We start from the raw sequence: 24,988 nt of genomic DNA, 5'->3' as shown, positions 1-24,988 counted from the left end.
CTCCAAGGATCCAGCAGGAGCTGCCAGAGCAGCAGGGCCCTGCTGCCTCCCGGGGCTGCCCCCCAGCAGGACAGCTCTGGCACGGAATGGGAAAGCCCTGCATGGGGGCTGATGGAAGCCAGAGGAGCCCAAGTCATTTAAGGCTGAAGAGAAATGTTAAAGACAGCAGGAAAAGCAAACATTAGTGGTAGCCATGCAGCTGAGGGGAATAGGAAGGGCTTTTACAAATATATCAAGGGGAAAAGGAAATACTGGAGAGTCAAGACAAAGTAGGCCCATTAATAAATGAGGAAGGATATTAAATTAATGATGATTCTCAAATGGCTGAGTTAGTGAACTACTTATTGAGAGCTGCCTTTAACAAGAACAACAAGGCAAAGTGGCTGAGACAATCAGAAAGCAGCCAAGGGTGCTGGAATTGTCCCACATGGAACAAGGGAAGGGGACAGCTGGGCTACGAGCCACGGGTGGCAAATGCCAGGTCTGAGCACCCCATCCATCTCCTCCCTGGCAGGAGCACGGGGAGGGAGTGTCTGGAGCAGCTGATGCTTGGCAGGAGGCCCAGGGTGAATAAGGGGTCTGGGGGGACCCTGGCTCCTCCCTGGAGTGGGGTGGGACCGCAGAGGTGCGAGGGAGAGCCCCCAGGTGCAGCCCTGCTGGATCCGGCCTTGGGAACTGCAGGGACAGCTCCTGCACTGCCATGGGGAGAGGGAAGGGTTCAGGGAGAGGGGACAGAGCTCTCCTGGTTCCTTTGGGTCTGTCCCTGGAAAATCAGCCCCTCCAGGCTGCCCTGCCTCTGTTAATCCTCCCTTTGATTTGCACTGCACCAGCCGGGGGCTGCCTGGCCCAAGGCTGCTCCCGACCCCACAGGAAAAGCTCTGGGAAGGAGAATTCCTGTCCTAGAGAGAGAGAAATGCCCAAACCCCCTCAGCTGCTGCTGGCTGGAGAGGGCTGGTTGGACCCCTGGGATCAGTTCTGGGCAGGACTGATCCCTGCTCGTGCATGCCCTGGGCACTGAGGGTCAGTCCCCTGGGCTGTGTCCCCTGAGGGGGGCAGGGGCAGCTGAGGGACAGCTGGGACTGTCCCACGTGTGGCATGTGTCCCTCTGTGTGTGGGTGTCCTGGGACAAACTCTGGGAAAGGTGCTCGTGAACCTCCTGGGTATCCTTGGCTGGGTCCTGTGGGATGGGATGGGATGGGATGGGATGGATGCACATCTCAGTGGGGCTGGACAGAGATGTGGGAGCTCTCCTGAGACCCTGGGGCTCAGCACGCCCTGCCCAGCCCCTGCTGCCCTGCCTGGAGGAGCTGCAGGAGCCCCGGGGCTGCACAGGGCTGAGGGATGATCCTTCCCTTTGCCCACCGGAGCTGTCCCGTGGCCATGCCCAGCCGGGAGCTGTCCCGTGGCTGTGCCATCTGACAAAGGGCTCTGTGGGGGACAATGTCCGTGAAACGAGGGCCCTTGTCAATGTTTTATGGGCCCGGGGCTCCCCAGGGTGTGTTTACGGGGCAGTAAATGAAAGCACTCAGCCAAGTGACATTTGTGTTCTGCAAATGCGATTATTATGCATGATTAGCAGCCAAGTGCACTGCAAAACCCACACTGGCGGCGCGGGGGGGGGGGGCCCTGCCCCCGGCTCTGGCCCCGGGGACATCCTGCTCCCCAAAAAGCCTCGGGGAGCTCCTGCTCCCCACAGAAGCCTCTCCCCGGGGCAGCAGCGAGGATGAGCCGAGCGCCAGCCCCGGCAGAGATCCCGGCGCCCCCTCCCTGCCCTCGGGCGGCGCTGCCCCCGCCCTGCTGGCCGGAGAGGGACCGTGCCAGCCGAGTTCAAAGATTCCCTTCCCAGCTGCCAGCCCGGCTTTCCAGAGGAACGCATCCAAACCCACTTTTTAGCTTTAATTATTTATCTGTACCCAATTTGGCAGGAAAACCAATTAAACGAGTGGGTGATTAATGACCTGCTGATTTGCACAGGTACCTAATTTAAATGTCTATATAACATAGAAGCCCATTTTGGAGATGCTCTGAGGGCTCGGGTCGGTGCCTGGCTGCTGGGTGGGTGTTTGGAGGGTCCCTCCTTGGTAGGCAGTGCTGGAGCATTCTGTGCTTCCCAGCAGCTCCAGGAGCACAGGAGGGCTGCTGATCCCAGAAATTCCCCTGGACTTCCTCCCTAGCCAGTGCTGTGCTCACCACGTGCCCTTTGCCCCTTGGAAATCTGATCCAGGTGGGAAGGAGCTGATGGGACAGAGGAGGATGCTGTCCCCTGGGAAAAGAGCCCAGGGAGAGAGGCTGGAGCTGATGTCACACTGTGCCCTCAGGACATGGGCAGGGCTCACACCCAGCGGGCACAGACTGGGGCTGTCACCACCCAGGGCCACCCAGGCTCTCCCCTCTCAGCTCCCTGCTCTGCCTCACACCCCCCACCCTCCCCACCCTGTGCTATGGCCAGGCCTGGGGTGGGGGGGTCTGCAAACAGCCCTGAGGCTACCAGGCTGTGACACCTTGGTGACACCTTGGCCTCCTCAGCCCTGGGTCCCAGAGGGACAGGCTCCCTGGGGTGCACAGCAGAATTTCCACTTTTCCTGAGTTCTTTCTCCGCTGCTGGGGTGAGTCAGAGCCAAGGCCAAGAGCTGCCAGACCCCAAAGTGTCCCCACGTCCCTGCCTGGCTCAGACACGCTGGGGATGGAGCTCCCAGGGGGGCAGGGAGGAGCAGGGGATGGGCCCATTGTTGGGATAGAAACAGTAAATCCATTAATCTTTGGGAATACAATTCACTGTGCAAAACAGAAAAGGAGAAGAGACACCTCATTTGTTATCAGGTGCATTGTGAGAGTCAGGTTCTTTAATTATCTCACCAAATTCTACAGCCCATTCATCAAGTGCCACCACCAGGCTGCCGAGATTGCCACCCACAGACATCTGGGCACTGCCAGCCCCTGGGCACGGGGTGCTGCGGGCACAGGGGATGCTCCTCATCCCCCTAAACCCCCTCAGGGCTCCCTGGAACCCCCTCAAGGCTCCCTGCTCAGGAATTCACCTCCTGGATGTCCAGGCAAGCCCAGCACTGATGGTGTGTGGTCATGGAATCACAGAATCAGGGAATATCCTGGGCTGGAAGGAATCCAGGGGGATCATTGATCCAAATCCTGTCCCTGCACAGCCCAGCAATCCCACCCTGTGCTGAGAGCATTGTCCAAACACTCCTGGAGTTCTGGCAGCCTTGGGACCGTTCTCTGGGCAGCCTTGTGCCCTAGATGGAGAGATGGCAGCCAGGCCAGGGACATCATTGTGTCCACTGGGGTTCTTGGAAAAGAGGGAGAGGTAATTTTTCCACAGGCAGCAGAGATAGGAGAAGGGGGAGTGGTTTAGATGGGATATTGGGAATTAGGAATTGTTCCCTGGCAGGGTGGGCAGGCCCTGGCACAGGGTGCCCAGAGCAGCTGGGGCTGCCCCTGGATCCCTGGCAGTGCCCAAGGCCAGGCTGGACACTGGGGCTGGAGCACCTGGGACAGTGGGAGGTGTCTCTGCCATGGTAGGGGTGGTACTGGGTGATCTCCAAGGTCCCTTCCAAGCCAAGCCACTCTGCCATTCCATGACTCTGTGACACGGCAGCGTTCCCAGGGAGAGGCCAGAGGAGGTGATTGGGAGCAATGTCCTGTGCCCAGTGCTTTGGGCATCACTGTGGGATGAGGGAATCACCTCCCACCCCAGGGCAGAGCCTGGGACTGCCCAAAACGGGGCTGGTGAGGCTGCAAAGCCCTTCCAGCTCCCAGTGCCTGTGTTTGGCTTTGCCCAGGCTGTGGCTGGAGCTTCCCCTCCTCCCGTCCTTCCCAGACCCAGCAGCTCCCTGGCAGGGTGGCAGCCCCAGCCCTGCCCCAGCCAGCTGGCAGCATCCTGGCAATGTGGGCATCCATGCTTTCCTCTGGCACACCTCCATGCAGGCCTGGCCAGGGTCAGGAGGGAGGCTGGGGATGGGCACAGGAGCAGAGCATGGCCATGGCAGGAGGGAGAAAGATGGAGAGGAAAGGGATCTGGGGTGCTGAGAGGGGGAAGCCAGTCTGGGATTTATCAGAAGGGGACTTGGAGTGGATTTTACAGGAAAAAAGAGAGCTGGCCCCCAGGGGAGATCCCTGCTGGGATAAATGATCCATCGGGAGAGCTCCAGAAATCCAGAGGTGGCTGCACCCCAGGGGTGTGGGTGAGGTTTGGGGTGCACAGCCCTGGCCCCCACTGTCCCTAATCAGGGCTGCTCCACCTTCTCCCTCTGCCACTGCCCAGCAGAATCCCTGGGGAGCATCCCAGCTCCTGGAAGCTGCACCTGGAGCTGGGCTGGGAGCTCTTAGGGAGGGCTGGACCAGGATCCTGTCCCCATCACCTTCCCCCAGAGCTCCTGGGTCCATCTGGAGCCCAGATGGGCTGGGCTGGGTGAGTAATGCAGGAGTGGGAGGGAAGGCAGCCATCCCTGCCATTCCCAGCAGCGAGGAGGAGAGAACACTCCATCCTGGGAGTGCAGATGGAGCAGGCAGAGCGGGCTGCCATTCCCAGCCTCTGCTTCATCCCTTCTCCAGGGGACAGGGAGGAACCACCCTGGAGGTGGGCACGGCGCAGGGTCCCCAGTCTGGGTGATGTCCCGTGTCACAGCTCTGTGGTGGCACCTCGGCTGAAGCCACAGCTGGGGCCAAGGGAGGGGCAGGAGCTGAGGATGCCCTGAGCAAACCCTTGGTGTGGTGTGAAATCCGCAGCAGGAGCCCCCTCGCCAGGCCAAGTGAGGGGGGAGGGATGTCCCAGCAGCTGGCACTGAGATCACCCCCTGCTCCTCAGGGTGCCAGGGGAGGTGACTTTAGGGCCTGACACGAAGCCAGGCTGCCCCTGGGCATGCAGCAGCAGTGCTAGGGCCCGGCAGGACAAGGAGCAGGGATCACAAACAGGATGTGCCCCCTCCCCAGCTGTGTGCTCGGTGGCTTTGGGACAGGGACAGGAGCTGCCACGTGGTGTGCTCCACTCAGACATGGCCCACAGGGATGTGATATCCCGAGGGGAATGCCCTTATCCAATCCTCCAGCCTGGGCTGGACTGGCAGCGTGATGCAGAAGCCAAGTGTCTTTTCTTTTTGCTATGAATATTTGTTCTTTTCTCTTTTTTTTTTTTTTTTTTTTTTTTTTTGGCCAAACGAAAACATTTCTGCAGGGAATGACTGTGACTGATTACATTTGTCAGGGTTTTTATCAAGCAATTGAAAGAGCCGGAGATTTTTTGGAAACCAAATAAGTGAAATATTTTGGCTGGTCAAAATTGTTTCCAGTAAAAATCCCCAGAAAACGCAGTCAGAAACGGTTGTAGAAAATTTGTGGAGCAAATTAAAAAAGTGTTTTTCCAAGGGAAAACAGCTCCAGGGAAGGCAAATTTCTCAGCACCATTGGTGGAAGGATGCTGAAGGCATCTTCCTGTGGGGTCCTTGGCTCTGGGAATGTGGTGACAGGCCAGGGACAGTTTTTGTCCTTGCTGCAAAATGGCTGCACTTTTTCCCCAAAAAAAAGGGAACAGGGATGGGAGGAGGACTCCTGGAGGATCGTGGTTTCCTGTGCACAGCAGAGGGGATGTGCTGAGGAGCCCCAGGAAGGCTCAGGAGGCGTCTCAGGAATGGCATGTGCAGGGAACAGGATCTGTGCCATGCCCTGGGCACCCTGCGCCACGAGGATGCACCACTCCAGCTGCACCTCACCTTGGATGTCCACAAAATATGGGGCAGCTAAATGGGGTTAAAGTATCCCTCAGAATCAGCCTTGAATCAGCAGGAAAGGAAGGTGGAGCAGGAGGCAGCAGGAAGGTGCTGGAGGCAGAGCTGGGATCATCACCAAGCCCGCTGGGGGCTGCGGCTTGGAACCTCTGCATCCCTGTGGGATCTGTGCCACGTTTCCCAGGGCTCCTGCAGCAGTTTTGTGGCCTCCCTGTCTCCAAGCCCTGCGTGTCCCCAGCATGGCCTGGAGCGGGCTGATCCCTGACCCCGGCACAGGCTGAGCTCTGTGCGGAACGAGCTGAGCTCTCCGGGTAAAAATAGCTCATGACCATGCAAATCTGTGGCTGGAGATTAATGCAGATGCAAAGAGGTGCTGGCAAAGCTGGCAGAGCAGCCATGCCCAGCCATTCCCACCTGGAACTTGAAGTGCACAGGCTGCTGGCACCTGCTGGGAGCGGGGATGTGTTGGGCTGGGTGGCAGAGCTCAGAAAGTCCCAGTTGTGGGTCAGGGCTGTGAGGAAAGGCAGATTCCCCATGGATCACTGGGAGAGCTCCCAGGAGGAGCAGATGGCTCTGGGGAGGGTGACCACCCTTCCCAGCAACGCTCCTGTGGGCGCTGAAGGCTGGCACCCCTGAATCCACCAGCACAAGGATAGGGAAAAACAGAGCTACATTGTGCTCCTGGCACCACCACGGCTCCCAGGGAGCTTTGATCACCCCAAAAATGCCCCCCTGGGGCTGGACCCAGCAGCTGCTGGGAGCCAGCCGGGTTCTCCACCCCCGAAACGCCGCGGTGCCCTGTGGCCCCGAGAAAAAGCCATTTGCCATCGCTGCTGCAACCCTGTGCATGTCAGAAATACGGCTCCTGCGGGCACAGCTCCAGTCAGGAAGAGCCAGAGCACTCCACGGGCAGAGAGAGTCATGTGAAAAATGCTCTTGTTCCCTCTTAAGATGCTTGGAAGCAGCCTGAGGGCTTTAGCACTGTGCCGCTTTGGTTTAAGTTTCTCTAATGAGGTTTGCCTTCTATTACTGTCAGGGAACATTTTTCATTGTTGAAGCCACTGTAAATGCAAAGCCTTAAAAATGAGTTTCCATTTCAGATCTGACAGCTCAGCTGCTAATGTAAAATAGAGAAAAACCACAGATCAGGCTGCCTTTTAGTGCAATTAGCCCTCCAAATGGAGCAATTTACATTGGCACACTTGTGTATCTTCCTGCAGAAGGCAGGCAAAAAAGCCTCATTACTTAAGCGCAGACCTTTATGAGCAGAAATGAGGGGAAGAGAGGAAAAACACACCAAGGCTGGGAGCGCGGGGCTGTGCCTCCTCCCCGCGTGCCGACGTGCCGGGGAGACGCGGGGCTGGGCCGGGAGCGCCGGGCTGGCCCTGGATGAGCACACGGAGCTCCTTTGCTGCTGCCTCTGGATGTGCGCACGGAGCTCCCTGCCTGCTGCCTTTGTACGTGGAGCTGCCTTCCTTCTGCCTCTGAACACGGAGCTCCCTTCCCTCTGCCTCTGAACATGGAGCTGCATCTCTCCCAGTGCCTTTCCAGCTACATCTGGCCCATCACAGAACCGTGGGCACCTTCCTGTGTTGTGGCTGGGAGGGTTCCATGTGCCACATGCTCAGTTCTGTGTGTCACACTCCCAGTTCCCTGTGCCACACTCTCTGTTCCCTGTGCCACACTCCCAGTTCCCTGTGCCACACTCCCAGTTCCCTGTGCCACACTACCAGTTCCCTGTGCCACACTCTCTGTTCCCTGTGCCACACTACCAGTTCCCTGTGCCACACTCCCAGTTCCCAGTGCCACACTCCCAGTTCCATGTGCCACACTCCCAGTTCCCAGTGCCACACTCTCTGTTCCCTGTGCCACACTCCCAGTTCTGTGTGCCACACTCCCAGTTCCCCGTGCCACACTACCAGTTCCCTGTGCCACACTCCCAGTTCCCCGTGCCACACTCTCAGTTCCCTGTGCCACACTCCCAGTTCCCAGTGCCACACTCCCAGTTCCCAGTGCCACACTCCCAGTACCATGTGCCACACTCCCAGTTCTGTGTGCCACACTCTCTGTTCCCTGTGCTACACTCCCAGTTCCCTGTGCCACAGTTCCAGTTCCCTGTGCCACACACTCTGTTCCCCGTGCCACACTCCTAGTTCCATGTGCCACATGCTCTGTTCCCAGTGCCACACGCTCTGTTTCCTGTGCCACATGTGCCGCCATCCCTCCTTTGCCACCAGGGTTGATGGATTAGAGGAGCTCAGCAATTTTTCAGTCCCTGCACTGTTCTGTTGTCCTTTTTGTCATGTGTGCAGCTGACTCCACCACCATGGAGCTGTGCCATGCCCTGGAAACAGAACCACCCCACACAGGGCTGTGCCATGCCCTGGGGACTCTGTGTCACCTCACCTGGAGCTGTGCCATGCCTTATTGACCCTGTGTCACCCCACCTGGTGCTGTGCCATGCCCTGGGGACTCTGTGCCACCTCACCCTGGGCTGGTGCAGGATCCCAAACCACCTTCCCCGAGGAGCTGCCATTGCTTGTCAGCACCAGCCCCATTTGCATCCCCACCCCTCTCTCGGGCTCCCTGCCTGCATCCCAATATCCCCCCAAGGCCACGGCCCTGCAGCTCCGGCCTCTCACAGAATGAAATGAGGATTCCTCGAGGCCTCAGGGCTCTGATTCCCTCCTTGCTCTGGCCTCCTCCTCCTCCCCTTCCTGGCTCCATTTCTCTGGGTAATGAGGTTGGAATGGCTCCATCCAGCAGGTCTGTGAGGAGCCCCTTCCCTGCAAGGGCAGAGCAGACCTTGGGCCCCAGTCCAGCTGCTGCCAGCTCCAGAGGCCCCTCCATACATTTATTAATCCCTTTTACAAGGACAAGAGGGAGGAGGAGGAGGCAGGAAGGAAGGAAGGATGGACGGAGAGCAGTGGGGCAGCCTGGGAGCAGCCAGGGATGGACACTGCTGGCAGGCAGGGACAGGGATGAGCTGGAGCTGCGTGGGTGGGATGTGCCGCTGCTCCAGGCAGGGATAAATCAGAATTAACTGGGCAGATCCTGAGCTGCTTTGAACTGGGAATGGCCTGGCTGTGCTGGGGGCTTCCTGCCTGCTGGCCCTGCAGAGAACAGGGCTGAGCCTGGCCTGCTGCAGCCTGGAATGGCCACTGAGCCCAGAATCCCAGCCTTTCCACTCCATCCCATCAGCTGACCTCTCTTCCTGGGCATCCTGCACCCAGCTCCATTGCTGTTCTCACCCTTCCAGCCCTCAGCACAGGGGGTTTGATCCCTGTGCTGAGCTGGCTGGAGCTGCAGTGGGTCCTGGCAGGATCAGCCCTGCACCTCAGGGGTTTTGGCATCCCCTGGGGTGGTGACAATGGCCTGGGGGCTCTTCCCAAAGCCCCTGCGTCCCCTCTGGTGAGTGAGGAGCTGGGATTGTGCCTCAGCATGTGGGGAGCACGGAGAGGTGGAGGGAGAGAGGGTGATGGTGATGGCTCAGAAGCAGTTCCAGAGGTCTGCACTGTTCCCTTTGGCCACCAGAGCTGTCTCCCAGCCCCGCTGGATCCTGTCAAGCTGACACCACACATTTCCCACACAACTGCACTGACTGGCACCGGTGACACCCCCTTCCTGCCATGCAGCCCTGGACAAGGCTCTGCCCAGGATGGATGTCAGGCCGACCTTTTCAAACCCCGCTGTGACACCAGCCTGCTCTGCTCACCTGAAACCTCCCCGCTGCTCATCCCCGGCCTGGCAGCTCCACATCCCACTCCTCCTCACCTCGGGCACCTCCACCTGCAGAAATCACCTCCTCATCTCCTCCGTGTCCTGGCCAGCCCCCCGTGGGAGGACACAGCCCCTCCTGAGCCTCCCATCCCCATCCCGTGGGAGGACACAGCCCCTCCTGAGCCTCCCATCCCCATCCCAACCCCCTCCCCGGATGCCGCAGGTGTCCCAGCGCTGCTCCCATTGTCCCTCCCGGCAGTTTTGTCCCTTTGCAAGGTTGGGAATGATTCTTTTCCCGTCCCCATCCCGCTTTCATTCTCTGCAGCCGCTCTCACTTTTGTCTGACGCAGCCCTCTTTTCTTAACAGGCCTCTGCTCTCCTGATTGAGGGATTGTCTCCTTGGGTGGCGGGGAGAGTATTCTTCACAGCTTGGAATTATGATTCAAATGTCTCCGTTTCAATGTGCTCCTCCGGCTGATTCAGCTGCTGATTGTTTCCCGCCTGGAACCGGCCGGCTCCGCGTTCGAGTTTGTGTTCGGCTCAGGGGGGGCTCGGCTCCAGCCTCGCACCTGAGCGGCTGCTGCTGCAGCTCAGAGATCAATTCCTCGTTATCTGCCAGGATCTCGGCCTCCCGGTGCTGCCTGGGCTGCTTTTTGCTGAGGGTATTGATTTGGCCCCTCTGCATGGCGCTGAGTGTGAGCCGCCGGCAGGACACGGGATTAGTGGAGCGCTGGCGCTGTCCCTGCATGCCGGGCAGGGGACATTGCAGGAGAGCTGCTCTGCCTCCCTTACCCGGAGCAGCCAGGCCTGCAGGGACACCTCCCACTGCCCCAGGCTGCTCCCAGCCCCAGTGTCCAGCCTGGCCTTGGGCACTGCCAGGGATCCAGAGCAGCCCCAGCTGCTCTGGGCACCCTGTGCCAGGGCCTGCCCACCCTCCCAGGAAACAATTCCTCATTCCCAATATCCCATCCATCCCTGCCCTCTGGCACTGGAAGCCGTTCCCTGTGTCCTGTCCCTCCAGCCCTTGTCCCGTCCCTCTCCAGCTCTCCTGGAGCCCTCTTAGGCCCTGGAAGGGGCTCTGAGCTCTCCCTGGATCCTTCTTTGTCCAGGTGAGCACCCCCAGCTCTCCCTGGCTCTGCCTGGCTCCAGGGCAGAGGGGCTCCAGCCCTGGAAGCTTCTCTGTGGCTCCCTCTGGACTCATCCCAGTTCATGCTGCAGCTGGCAGGGGCTTCTCCTGCTCTTTTGTTGATGCCCAGAGGTCAGCACGCTGGCAGTGGGCACAGGTGTGTCAGCATCCCTATGGATCCTGAGCCCTGCTTCCCCAGCCTCACTCCAAGGACTCCCAAAATCATGGATGGCTCCTCCACACATCCCTAGGCCTGGGCCAAAGCAGTGTCCAGCCTTCCTCAAGGGCTTTGCAGCTCTCTGGGCTCCCCATCCCAATGGATTCAGATGCCATCAGTCCCCAGGTGACATCTGGGTCAGGATCCCCCACCTGCTGCTGGCCTGCCTGGGGTCAGAGCCAGCACAGAGCCAAAGAGCTCCCTGTCACTGCCATGGTCCTCCCAATCCTCCCACCCCAGGAGCTTCCCATTGCCTGTGACCACTGCGGGATCCTCACTCTGCCCTCTCCAGCTTGGATTTTTAACTCCTTCCTTCTGTAAATCCATCCTTGTCCTCCCCAGGCTGAAGTGTTCCACACACCAGAGCCATCAGCCCCTGCCTGCTCCAGCCCCTGCTGCCCTGGGCGCTGCTGGAACCCCTTCCTGAGGGATTCAGGATCCTGCCCCATGCCCTGGGCACTGCTGGAACCCCTTCCTGAGGGATTCAGGATCCTGCTGTGTGCCAGGGCACTGCTGGAACCCCTTCCTGAGGGATTCAGGATCCTGCTGTGTGCCAGGGCACTGCTGGAACCCCTTCCTGAGGGATTCAGGATCCTGCCCTGTGCCAGGGGCACTACTGGAACCCCTTTCTGTTGGATTCAGGATCCTGCCCTGTGCCAGGGGCACTACTGGAACCCTGCCCCATGCCCTGGGCACTGCTGGAACCCCATCCTGAGGGATTCAGGATCCTGCCAGGAGCTGTGGGGCTGTGGGGTGACAGCCCTTTCTCACAGCTCTGGGGTGAGGAGCTGAGGGGGACAGGCTGACAGCAGCGTGGGGTGGCCCCTCGTGTGCCTGAGTGTCCCTGTGCTCAGGAAGTGCTTCCTGAGCCTTTTGTGTAATTTGTGAGGCTCCTCCAGCAGCACGGGCTGGGAGAAGGGTGGGAACAGGGTGAGGCACAGGGCTCATCCCCTGTGTGACCCCAGCAGCCCTGGCAGGGCTGTGAGATGAGGATGGGGGTGGGATGTGGGGCAGGGATGTGGGATAGGGATGGGATGTAGGGCAGGGATGTGGGACAGGGATGTGATGTGGGGCAGGGATGTAGGGATGGGATGTGGGGCAGGGATGGGATGTGGGACAGGGATGGGGTGTAGGACAGGGATGTAGGGATGGGATGTGGGACACAGATGTGATGTGGGACAGGGATGTAGGGATGGGATGTGGGGCAGGGATGGGATGTGGGACAGGGATGGGGTGTAGGACAGGGATGTAGGGATGGGATGTGGGACACAGATGTGATGTGGGACAGGGATGTAGGGATGGGATGTGGGACAGGGCGCTCATCTGGGGGCACCCAACTCCCCCTCTCCTTCCCAAGGAGCTGCCTTAGGATGGATCCATCCTTCTCCTGGCACCAAAGCTGAGAATTCCAAGCTAAAACCAATTCCATGTACACAGCGAGGGGCGGCTGCATTTTTCATGAGCCAGATGAGCAAACAAAACAAGGCTTTTCCAGGCGGGAAGAGCCGGCCCCGCCGCTCATGGTCACTAAGCAGAAGAGGCAGGAGCGGCTCTGACAGCCCATCGTGTTGCCGGCAGCCCCGAGCCGGATCCGGCCTCGCTCCCCAGCCTCCAGCCAGCTTTTCACACCAGCAGTGGCAGCGGTGGCCACGCAGGGCTCCCTGGAGAGGGCTGGGGACAGTGACACCGGCAAGAAGTGCTCCTGACACATCCTGGCACATCCCTGCTCTGCCGCTCCCCTCGCCTCGCTCCCCCCGCAGCAGCTCCGGCACCGGCAGCTCCTCCCGGGGGAAGAGCTGCGGGACTTGTTGCTGGTTTGTTTCCTTTCCTTTTTTTCTGATTTGGAGAACAATTAATTAAAACCCAGCGATGGTGTCCCAAAGGGCGTTGTGGGAAGGCAGAAAGCCGGGAGCAGCCGGGTGTTCAGGCAGCCCAGGGATGCCCCTCTGTGTGCCACCACGCTGGGGACACCGGCACAGGGGCTGCAGGGCTGGTGTCACCAGCCAAGGCACACAGGGACCCTGCCCCTGTCCCCCCAGCCCTGGGGGAGGATGGAGCCAGGCCCCAGAGCTTCCAGGGTCTCCGCAGAGCAGCAGAGCTTTGCTGAAGTCTCCAGGCATGAAACTGATTTAATCTGGATATTTGGAAAAGGTTCTTCCCACAGAGGGTGGTGGGGTGCTGAACAGGGAATGGCCACAGCCTCAGAGCTCCAGGGGTGTCTGGACAATGCTCTCAGGCACAGGATGGGGTTGTTGGGGTGTCTGTGCAGGGCCAGGATCGGGATTGATGATCTCCATGGGCCCCTTCCAGCTCAGGATGCTCTGTGATTCCATAACTGTGTGATTTGCCAGCCATGCTGAGCAGTCAGGACCGTCCCTCTGGGCTGTGGTGGCAGCTGAGGCAGGGCCAGAGCAGGGGCTGAGCAGCCACCACACTCACCAGCTCAAACCTTTCATTTTGGACCCATCTAGACAGGAGCCCCACCAACACCCAGGAGCTGAGGGAGAGCACTTGAGAGGCCCCTGGGGGGAGGCTCAGCACAGCCCCTGCTCCCCAGAGCTGCCCCCAGAGCCTCTGACCCACTGACTGAGGAGCAGCTCCCCTGAGGGCTGCTGGAATTGCTGCCACAGCCCCGGGTGAAGGGCTGGCAGCCTGGGAAGGGCCTGGCAGGTTGTTTTTTCCTGCAGAAAAAGGAGATCTGGGCCTAGGTCTCCATGGATGTGCTGGAGATGTTCTCCAGATGGGACTGGGGTGTGCTGTGGGGCTGGTGGGGTTTGGTAGGGATGTGGCTGTGCTGTGACTCTGGCACGTGTCCAGAGGGGACATGGGAGGCTGGGGGGTGACTTCACCCTCCTCACTCCTCCCCTTTATCCAAAGTGAATCCTTATTTTAATGATAAACAAGAACCAGAGCCAGGAGCCAGAAGGGACTGATGGGTGCCCACCCCTCCTCTCCTGGTGTGTGCCCAACACCATTCCAGGAGAAGAGCCTGCTCCATAAATCCAGGGAGGCAGGAATCCCTGGGAGCCAGGGCGAGGGATCTGCTCCCAGCCAGACCCAGGGGCACCAGACCAGGAGGATCTGGGATTTGGGGTCCCTGATCTAAAATCCAGGCTGAGTGCTGGGGGATGGCTCTGTGCCTGCAATGGGAATGTCCCAAGCCCTGGGACTGGCACTGGGACACATTCCCAGCCCTGGGTGTGTTCCCAGCTGGCAGCACCTCCAGGGTGCACATTCCCCGTGGGTGTCCCAGCCTTGGGTGTCTTCCCTCCATCCCAGGGGCAGCACTGAGGTGCAGGTGGGTGGGAAGTGTGTGCCACATGAGCCAGCCCTCCCCAAAAGGCTGTGATGTGGCTCCATTTGGGGCTGCTCTGCTGTCACCTCCTCGCCAGGGGACAATCCCCCTGAGCGGGCGGTCCCCAGTGCAGCAGCGCTTTGTTCCTCATGTTGACAGCTTGTCAGGGAACTTTCCTGGGAGATTGGACTGGTTTTGGGGAGCAGAAGCTGTGGGAGAGTCCCATGGGTGACAGCAGTCAGAGCAGGGATTGTCACGGGTGCCTCACTGTGCCTTGCACGAGCTGGGGACACCCCTGTGGGCACCCACGGCAGCTGAGGGACATCCTGAGAGCCCCGAGAGCCTGGAGTCTTCTTCTGCCCCTTTTTTGGGGGTGCAGAGCAGTGGGGTGCAGTGCTCGGAGCCCTGGGGACCCTCCCAGTGCCACCAGGGCAGATCTGGGGAGGCCCTTAGCAACAAGGAGGTGACTCGGTGCCCATTCGGAGGGGAATGGAGCTGCTGGAGTCAGAGTAAATAATTAAAGCTGGAACTGCGGAGGAGAAAGCCGAGATAACAGAGTCAGCTCAAGCAGAAAAGCAGGGATTCGCTGCAGTCAGCTCTCCCGGCACGGCACGGCACGGCCGTCCTGGGGGCTGTCCCTGCCCTGTCCCCAGTGTCCCCCCCTCCCCAGCCGTGCATTTGCCATCTCCCGCCCCTTTTCACGCCCTGGCCGCTGGTTTTCACACGGTGCTGGTGCTGCTGCCTCTTGGCCCATCCATCCATAACCCCTGGGGACCTTCCAGGGCAGCCAGCACCATCAGCCCTCCTCCTCCTCCTCCTCCTCCTCCTCCTCCTCCTCCTCCTCCTCCTCCTGGCTGCCCCGTGGCCCAGGGAAGCCCCTTCCCACGTCCGCGCCGATTGATCCGCCTTGTTTTGCTGCTCCCTCCTGTGCTTCATAAATGTCAACTTTTTTCCTCTGACAAAGAAATTTTGTGGTAATGACTCTTTGTGCCACTTCTAAATCCCCAATTACATAAGGAGCAGCAGCACAAAGCCATTCCCTTTGGTGGAAATCTCCGCGTAATCCCTTTTCCAGAGAAGCAGCCCGCCAGTGACACGCTTCTAACTCTTTGTTTGTTCTTTTGGATCAAATCTAACTGATTGCCGTGACTAATTAACTTTCCCTTTCTTCGGGCCTCTGTTGTCTTAATTAATTTCACAAATGCTTCGTTCCCAGCTCCCAGCCAGCTCCCAGGCTCGGTGGTGCAGAGCACCGGCAGCAGCAGCGGGGCCGCGCGGGCACCCCTGGGGCAGGGCTGACCCTGCTGCCAGCGGGGTGCCACGGCACACAGGGCCACCCTGGCATGTCCCCAGTGCCACCAAGCCCCTGCAGGGCTGCAGGGACCCCTGGGCACCGCTGCTGGGGTGTGGCGGGGCAGGAAGTGGCTTGTTGGAGGAGTGGATGGAGTGGATGGACCATCCTTGTTTAATCAGGTCCTCTCCACTTCCAGCTCCTGCCAGATCCTAATTTTTGCCCGGGGTACTTCCCCCTGCCCTGCAAGGGCCTCCTGAGTCAACAACCAGGCTGGGAGAAACCAGCCCGTGAATCTTAGAGTGTTAAGGGCTGGACAGGACCTTGAAGATCATCTCACCCCACCCTCAGCCCTGCAATGGGAAGGGACATCTTCCACTAGGGCAAGTTCTTCAAGGTCTTGTCCAGCCTGGCCAGGGATGGGGCATCCACAGCCTCCCTGGGCATCCTGTGCCAGGATACCCTCCTGGGCATCCTCCTCTCCTCACCAGCCTCACAGGGAGGAATTCATTCCTCAGTAAGGGATTGCTTCCTAAACTAAAGCCTGGTGAAATCCTGCTGCAAAGGGCTGGTTTGGTAACATCCTGTCCCATCCTCTTCCTGCAGGATCCTGGCACAGTGGTCACCACCACGTCACCACCAGCTGCCACTCCAGGAACCCCCAGCATCCCTTGGATCTGCGTCTCATGTTCTGCAGTGATGGGCACATGGATCTCAGGGTCAGTCCTGTGCCCTGGATGTGATCTCAGGGTCAGTCCTGTGCCCTGGATGTGATCTCAGGGTCAGTTCTGTGCCCTGGATGTGATCTCAGGGTCAGTTCTGTGCCCTGGGAGTGATCTCAGGGTCAGTTCTGTGCCCTGGATGTGATCTCAGGGTCAGTTCTGTGCCCTGGGTGTGATCTCAGGGTCAGTTCTGTGCCCTGGGTGTGATCTCAGGGATAGTTTTAGTTCTCTGCCCTGGGTGTGGATCTCTCTGCTAGTTTTAGTTCTGTGCCATGGATGTGGATCTCAGGGTCAGTCCTGTGCCCCGGGTGTAGATCTCTCTGCTGGATGTGGATCTCTGAGCAGTGGTTCCCCCAGGCTGGGTTTTTCCCAGACAAGGGTTGAGTTCAGCTCTCAAACCCTGCTGTTGTCCCGGGCAGCACAATGGAGCTGCATATTCATGAAGGCGCTGCATTACAGAGGGATGATGGCAGAATTGAGATCTTATCTGCTGCTTCCAGCAGCCCTTGTGGTGCCTCTTATCAGTCCTTGTGGTGGCTCTTATCAGCCTTTTCCTATCTGGGGTCTGCCCTGGATGAATAAACATCGCAGCTCTTCCTCTCAAAGGCTGTGGAGTGCAGCAGTGGATGCTCGGTGGAGATTCAGGGCAGCAGCCTGGCTGAGATCCCTGCCAGCCTTCCTGTGCCCAGAGGGGGCTGGTGGCCCTTCTCACTCCACGGGGAGGTCCCAAGCCTTGGGGGAACCAGGGGGGAACACGATTTGGACACTGCTCCAGCCCTTGTGTGGCAGAGTTGTGTGGCCACCGTGCCTCACGTGCCAGGGCCATGAGAGTGGCAGGATCCTGTGACAGAACAAGAGGGAACGGCCTCAGGCTGGGCCAGGGCAGGCTCAGGGTGGGCACAGCAGGAATTTCCCCATGGAAAGGGTGCTCAGGGATTGGGAGGGGCTGCCCAGGGGGAGTTGGAGTACCCATCCCTGGAGGTGTCCCAGGAAGAGCTGGAGGTGGCACGGAGTGCCCTGGGCTTGGGACAAGGTGGGGATGAAGGACAGCTTGTCGGTGGTCTTGGAGGCCTTTTCCAACCTTGGTGACTCCAGGATTCTCTGTTCTGTTGGAGTTTCTCCTGGCACAGACACAACAGAGCTTCAGCACTCTGGAATCAACAGTGGCACCAGCAGGGGGGTGAGAGGGGCCAGGCAGAACATTGTGAGGGTGACCCTGTTTGCCATCAAGGCCTCTGGAAGGAAATGAAAGAGCTGGAGGAAATCCAGGAGCTTGGAGGAGGGAGCCAATCACCCCTGCAGGTCCTGGGAGCTCGGAGGGACCTGTGCTGTGGGAAGCACGAGGCATTACTGGAACAGCAGCAGACGACTCCTCCCAAAGGGGAGCAGAAGTCAGCTCCTTTGCAGAGGGTGTGCTGAAACCCATCTGCAATTAAGCCCTGGCAGTGCTGCTGTGCTTCCCCAGGGTCAGCAGCCTGCAGAAATCCAGGAGCAGTTGCTGCTGTTCCCCGTGGATTCACCTGGAGCAGCAGCCAGCCCTCAGCCCGGGATCTGACACCGCTGCCAGCTCGGTCCCTGCTCCCAGCTCAGGGCTAAAACTCTTCTGTCACCTCACAGAGGGAGCCGTGGCCTCTGGGGACAGCAGCTCCCAGCCCTGGGCCTGGCACATGGGGGCTGTGTCTTCACAACAAAGGGCTGAGGAAAAATTTGAAAAGATTTGGTCTCCCTTTGTAGAAACCTTTGATTAAACCGTGGCAGCCGGGATTGAGCTGGTGCTCATCTCCCTGGCCTCCCACCCCCACCCAGTTCTTCATCTCCCTCTCTTCTGCCTTTTTGCCTTGCCTCTTTCTCTCCCTTCTCTTTGGAAGGGAGCAGATCAATAAATAAATAAACCCACAGAAATGTTATTTCTGCGGCGGGAGGCGCCTTGAAGTTCATCAGCAATAACAATCCTGACCTGCCGTGCATGCGCAGGGCAGGCAGAAGGGATGTGATTATTCCCTGGGGAAAAAACAGCAGCACAACACGTTGGACCTGTTCTGAGGGCGCCGGGCTGACAATTCACCAGCAGCCTTTGAGCTCTCACTCAGTGGCTCCAAGAGTTTTGACATGAAAGGGCCACCAGTCAAATGAATGGAAGGATCAACTCGCAGGATTAAATGTCCTTGTCACCAACCCATCAAAACATGGCATTATTTTGGAGGGACAGATCATTTGGAGGAGTTCACAGCAGATTAAACCTGAATTTCCAGGGGATTTTTGGCGGGTGAAACGGCCGCAGGTGGCACCAGTGCTGCAGGAGCATGGCTGGCTCCGTGTCCCCAGGAGGAGAAGGATCCACCTGGCCCTGCAGGAGCCCCAGCCACTCATCTGCCATGCAAAGGAACATGCAAAACCCTGGGGTTCCTCCCAAGTCGGCCCAAAGCTTCCTCCAGAGGATGGGAAACTCTAATTCCAGAGTTTACAGCGAGTGCTGAGATGAGTCAGGATCCAAAGGCTTTCATCTTGGGGCTTGACCGCCCCAGAGCAGCTCCAGATGGGGAGAGCTGGCAAAGGGGACGCTGCAGCAGACATTCCTGGGAGAACACCCACACCTGCAGAGACACGAGGCTGTCTGGGTGCAGTCCTGAGAGCAGACACATCCCTGTGTCCCACCAGGGACTCAGGGTCCCCGGAGCACAGACCCACAGAGCAGAGCTGGAGGATCAGGGCTCTGTGTGGGACACAGCCCCAGCCCCCTTCATGCCTTCCTCAGAGTCAGGGTGAAGGTAGGCAGGACCCTCCTGTTAAAAATAGGTTAGAAACTGTTGTAAAATCGTTAAGCATTACTGTTAGTTTGGTTATTATATTGTAAAAGGGGTGAAAAGGGCAGCTATAAGAAATCTGGTACTCAAGGTACCACAGCACACCGCAGTGAAGTGCACCACGAGCCAGCCTGGACAGAGCTGTCATGGGCCAATCACAGACCTTAAACCTGCATGCACATGAAGGATCCCAACAGAAACCACCCCAAAGGGACAAAAAACAGGATGAAAAGGGGCATCTGACCCAGGGAAGCTGTGCTGCTCCCTCTGGACCATCGGGACCATCGCTGCTGAGCAGCCCCAGCGCCGGCGCTGCTCCATCCTCGAGGGAACGCTCCTGCCCGGCCTGGGCCCTGCTTTAGGGCTTTCTTTTATTAGAATAAATGCTGAAATCACTTTAGTGCCGGGAGCTTGATGCCATTTTTAACACTCCTGGTCCTTGTCACACCCAGCAATGCCCCAGGTGAACTCTGGGGGTGTCTGGGGAGGAGAGTGTCTGCCAGGACATCCAGCACGTGGCAGTGCCAGTGAGGTCCCACGGGGCAGCAGCTCCTCAGACGAGGTGGGAACAAGGGCTAGCTTGGTTCTGAGGAGCTCAACCAGCTCCTTTCCAGGTGCAGGGGTTAATGGAAGCTCAGCTTGGATAAAAGGGAATTGTGGACAGGTGTGGGGAGCTGATCTGGCTCCCTGGCAGGGGCTGGGAGGAGCAGAGGGAACATTGCCCAGTCCTTTTCTGTGTGAGATGTCTCAGCAGCTCTTGCTGTCAGTCAACAAGAAAATCCTTGAGTGGAGAGTCCAGCCCATGCCCTGTTCCAAGGAGGGCTGGTGGCAGCAATTCCTGAAGGTTTTCCATGAGGACTGAGCCCAGCACAAGCTTGGGAAGGGTCAGAGAGAGCTCTCCTGCTCAGCAGTGAAACACTGGCTGTGTTTGGGTGGAGAGAGGAGCAGGGTGGGAAAAGGAAGTCAGAAAGCTGAAAAATTCAATATATGTGAAAATCACAGTGAAGGGACATTAGAGTTGGAAGAGGATCAGCCTGGAGATGGCCTGGTCAAGAAAAGCTGTGGCTTCTCCACCCCTGGAAGTGTCCCAGGCCAGGTTGGATGGGGTTGGAGCAGCCTGGGACAGTGGAAGCTGTCCCTGCCATGGCAGGGGGGGAACAAGCTGAGCTTTAAGGTCCTTCTAACCCAAAGCATTCCATGATTCCATGAGTGTCTGACCTGTACATGGTGGTGTTTGAGGCTGTCACACAGAACCCTCACAGCCAGCAGGAGGATCCCTCCCAGGGTTCCTGGAGAGCCCTGCAGGTTGTACCCAACAGCTTTGTGCAGAGAGAGAGGGAGAATGTCAGAGGTGACCTTTTCCCTGGCTTTGTCCCATCCCTCTGGGAAACCATCTGGGGGGATGGGGTGTCAAGCAGCATCTGCAGGTGTTGTGGTTTAAAATTCTCCTTCCTGCAGAGGAATTCCACGTGGCCAGGCCAGCTGGTTTCCAAAGCACTTCCCCGGGGTGATTCACTGCCAGGAGCACTGCAGAGCCCGCACGTCCCTCCTGTCCCCTCCCCGAGCCACCTGCAGGGCACAGAGCACTCAAACCCCAGCATGGGTCTGCCCAGAACCAAGGGCCACGGCTGGGGACGATTTCCTGCATCCAGCCTGGGTTCCACCTGTGCTGCAGGACACCTGGGTCTGTGCTCTGACCTGAAAATGAGCTGAGCTGCTGGAGCCGCTGCCCTTGCCTGCCCCTGACTCTGCAATTCCAGCAGCTGGGAGGGACCCATGGCACCCAGAAAGGCTCACGTCCACAGGGGCAGGCAGCAGGGAAAGAGCAGGGGAAGGGCTGGGTGAGGGGCAGGAGGCCTGGAAGGGCAGGGAGAGCAGGTCCAACCAGTGCGGGGCTGCTCCGGGTCCGTGCCCCAGGCCAGCTGCTCCCTGCCTCTCTTATCACAGCTTCCCCAGAGAGCTCCTGGGACTGTACACGCTGCCCCAGTCCGTGGGGATGGAGCTGAGCCCTGCCTGGGGCTGCTTTGAAGGGAGGAGGGCTGCAGAGAGCCAGCTAAGGCTGGCGAGTGCTTTGCAGCATCAAAGGGTGGCCTAAGCTCCTCTCTGCTCCCTCTCTATCCTGCCCAGCTCCTCGTGGAGCCTCGGGGATGATCACAGCCCCCTCCTCCACAGCTCCTTTTAAAGAGCTTCTGGTGCCTCACTCCAGGGAGTTTGTGGGAAATGCTGCCTGCTGTTTGCAGCCTCGGTGGCGCTGGAAAGGTGCAGCCCCCAGGGATGGGATGATGGGGTCCCTGAGGAATGATAGCACTGGAGAAACAGGAATCCTCCTCACACAATGCCAGCCTGGCTTGGGTTGGAAGGGAACTTAAATCTCATCTCATTCCAGCCCCTGCCATGGCAGGGACACCTTCCACCATCCCAGGCTGCTCCAAGCCCTGTCCAGCCTGGCCTGGGACACTGCCAGGGGTCCAGGGGCAGCCACAGCTGCTCTGGGCAAACCTCCCATCCCTCCCATCCAAGCCAGACTTCATCCCATTTCCATGAGTAAAAACAAAACAAAACAAAACAAAAACAAAACCAAACAAAAACCACCGAAAAAAAAAAAAAAGAAGAGAAAACGAACCAACCCCTCCCAAAACAAAACAAAACAAAATAAAAAAACCAAAAATAACCAACCAGAAAATAGAAAAAAAAAAAAAAAAAGGCAGGAGGTGAAAGATGTTCAGGGTGCACATAACCAGGTTACAAAGCATTGCTCCATTTTCCACCTTGCAGCAGGGAGAGGGAAGAGCAGCAGCATTTCCCGCTGACAGGCAGCACCAGCCGTGGCACAAACATCTCATCTGTGCCTGGAAAATGAGGCTGTGGAACCTGGAAATGAGGAGCTGCCCATTAGGCTGATGTGACATTCACACTGCACGTCCTGCAGGCTCACAGTGATCCTGAGAGCCCTGGGACAGGAGCAGGGGCTGCCACAGCGGGGTGGGGCTGCTGGGCCACCCCCAGCTGCAGCACCTCACCCCTCTCCTCAACCTGGCTGCATCCAGGGTGCCCCCCAAAGGCACCCCCCAGAGCTCCACTCCTTCCCAGCCCTGCTGGAGTGGCAGTAAATGAAGCACTATTGCCTGATTACAGCCAGGATATGGCTCTGAATTGACTGCTTTATAGTCGTGGGTAATTTAATTTTTCCTGCAGTGAATGGGTTGCCATATGCCCACAGCCCTCGCTCGGATCCCGGCCCAGCTGCTCCCTGAGCACTGCTCCTGCCCCCATTCTGCCCCTGGGGTGCCTCCCTGCAGGGAATCCCAGAGAAACCACCCAGAGACTCTCCAGGGAACCCAGGAGCTGCAGCAGGATGGTCCAGCTGTGGCTGCAGGGTTTGGGGCTGGAGCTGTCCCAGCAAGGATGGGTGAAGCTGCTCCAGGATGGGCAATGCTGGAATGCACCCAGGGCTCCTGGAACCCCAGGGAACAGGGATAGAGGCTGCATTTTGGGCTGTACAACCCTAAAAAAGCCTCTGGTTAGGCACTGATCAAGCTCATCTCCCTGCAGGCATCACCACCCTCCCAGGGCAGCATCCCCAGGGCTTGTGGGGAGCCAGCCTGGCTCAAAGCTCTGCCAACAGCAGAGGGGTTTCAGCAGGTTCCATCCTCTAGAAACTGGGATGGATGGTGAGGAGGGAAAGCAGCTGAGTGAGAGCCCTGCCCAGCCCTGCTCAGCCCTGCTCAGCCCTGCCCAGCCCTGCTCAGCCCTGCCCAGCCCTGCCCAGCCCTGCTCAGCCCTGCCCAGCCCTGCCCAGCCCTGCTCAGCCCTGCCCAGCCCTGCTCAGCCCTGCCCAGCCCTGCCCAGCCCTGCTCAGCCCTGCCCAGCCCTGCCCAGCCCTACCCAGCCTCGCTGCACCACGGGGCTCCCCCTGCTAGTGCTGCCTTGTGCAGGCTGGCCTAGAACAGAGACCAGACAGAGCTAAAGATTAAAGCAGGGATTTATTAAAAGGCTTCAATGGATCCACCTTGGGCAGCACCAGAGCCCAGCCAGGGCTGCACCCAAGATGAACCAAAATGGCCCCAAAATGCACGAGCACTCCCGGGGTCTCTCCCTGGGATCAGCTCTGCTCCATTCCCACCTTGCAGTTCATTGTCCCAGCCCAGCTTTAGCCCAGGCAGTCCCACCCTTGTTTTTCTCTATCCAGCCCATGGGGTTTGTGCTCCTGGGCTGAGATTTGGATCATTTGTCCTTGGTCCCCAGCTGGAGCAGGAATTGTTTTGTCTCCCTGCTCTGTGCACAGAGCTCACCATCCCATAATGTGAAGCCCAGACCCACACACTAAAGCAGCACAGAACCTGAAAAAAGCTAAACCCTGAGGCATCACCAGTGCCTCAGCCCAGGATTCAGGTCATTCTCTCCTCAACGGCCTGGCTGTGTTTCTCCAAGGGGGTCACATTCCTGCTGGCTCCGTGGGGTCCTCTCTCCTCCTTGGGATTTTGAGCTCTTCCCCAGTTTGGTTTCCTCTGTAAATCCCAGGGGTGTGTTGTGTTATTTAGGAGAGCAGTGTCTCACTCCTTCCAGCCAACACCACTGGGGAATATCACTTTTGTTTCTGCCTTTAAAAAACTCCTCTACATTTTTGCAAAACTCCTGATTTTCCTCTGATTTTTTTTTCACTCAGTTGAGTGAAAACATTTTGTGTGACACCAGTTCTAGTGCAAGTTCTGTGAACGGGGGTCCCTGGGGACTCCCTGCTTCATTCTGGCTGCTTTGCCTCACCACAGGAATGCTTCAAGACCCACCATGGGACGCCCTCAAATCCCAAAAGCTGCTGAAAAGATCCTAGGAAATCTGATGGAAAAAGGTTTTATGACTCACTGCATGTCCTGTGTGAAGGCAGGCAGGACATGATGGCATCTCTGATATTTTCACAGCCAGTTATCAGGCACAGGGAGCTCCACCCTTGGAGCAGCTCTGGGTGTGCTCTGTGAGGACATTCCCACCTCAGTGCCTGTGGAGCTCTGGAATCTCTCAGTTCCCTGTGTCCGTGGCCTCTGGGGCCCTTTGGGAAGCCTTTTGGTGATGTCTTCTGAGTCAGACAAGAAAATGTCATCACAGTAAAATCATTGTCCTAAAGCTTTGAGACCTTTAGGACTCAAAGCTGTTTTCACAAGTGCCCTGAGGGCTGTGAAAAATTCCAAATATTGCTTTGAAACTGGAAAGTCCCTGCAAGTCCCTCACAGCTGCTGCTTCTGTTTACTCTGTGCCAGGATTATTAACAGAGGTGTTGAACAAGCAAAGCCAGCCCTGCTCCCTGGAGTCCTCCTGGCACTGCCTGATCCTTGTAACTGTCCTTTGTCCTTGGCTTTGGGGGTGGGCAGAGATGTCCATGTGGAGATGGAGGTGTGACAAAGCTCCTGCAGTGCCTGAGGCTGTGTCTGGGCAGGGTGACGATCCCTGGGGCAGTGTCCAGGCAGGGTGACCATCCCTGGGGCTGTGTCCGGGCAGGGTGACCATCCCTGGGGCAATGTCTGGGCAGGGTGACCATCCCTGGGGCTGTGTCCGGGCAGGGTGACCATCCCTGGGGCTGTGTCCAGGCAGGGTGACTATCCCTGAGGCTGTGTCCAGGCAGGGTGACCATCCCTGGGGTTGTGTCCAGGCAGGGTGACTATCCCTGGGGTTGTGTCCAGGCAGGGTGACGATCCCTGGGGCAGTGTCCGGGCAGGGTGACCATCCCTGGGGTTGTGTCCAGGCAGGGTGACCATCCCTGGGGTTGTGTCTGGGCAGGGTGACCATCCCTGGGGCTGTGTCCAGGCAGGGTGACCATCCCTGGGGCTGTGTCTGGGCAGGGTGACGATCCCTGGGGCAGTGTCCAGGCAGGGTGACTATCCCTGGGTGTTCCGGCAGGTGACATCCCGGGCATGTCCGGCAGGGTGACCATCCCTGGGGCTGTGTCCGGCAGGGTGACCATCCCTGGGGCAGTGTCCAGGCAGGGTGACCATCCCTGGGGCAGTGTCCGGGCAGGGTGACCATCCCTGGGGCTGTGTCCAGGCAGGGTGACCATCCCTGGGGCTGTGTCCAGGCAGGGTG

The sequence above is a fragment of the Serinus canaria genome, chromosome 13, assembly GCF_022539315.1.
Source record: "Serinus canaria isolate serCan28SL12 chromosome 13, serCan2020, whole genome shotgun sequence".
NCBI classification, from domain to species: Eukaryota; Metazoa; Chordata; class Aves; order Passeriformes; family Fringillidae; genus Serinus; species Serinus canaria.
Note: the sequence above shows the minus strand (reverse complement) of the source record.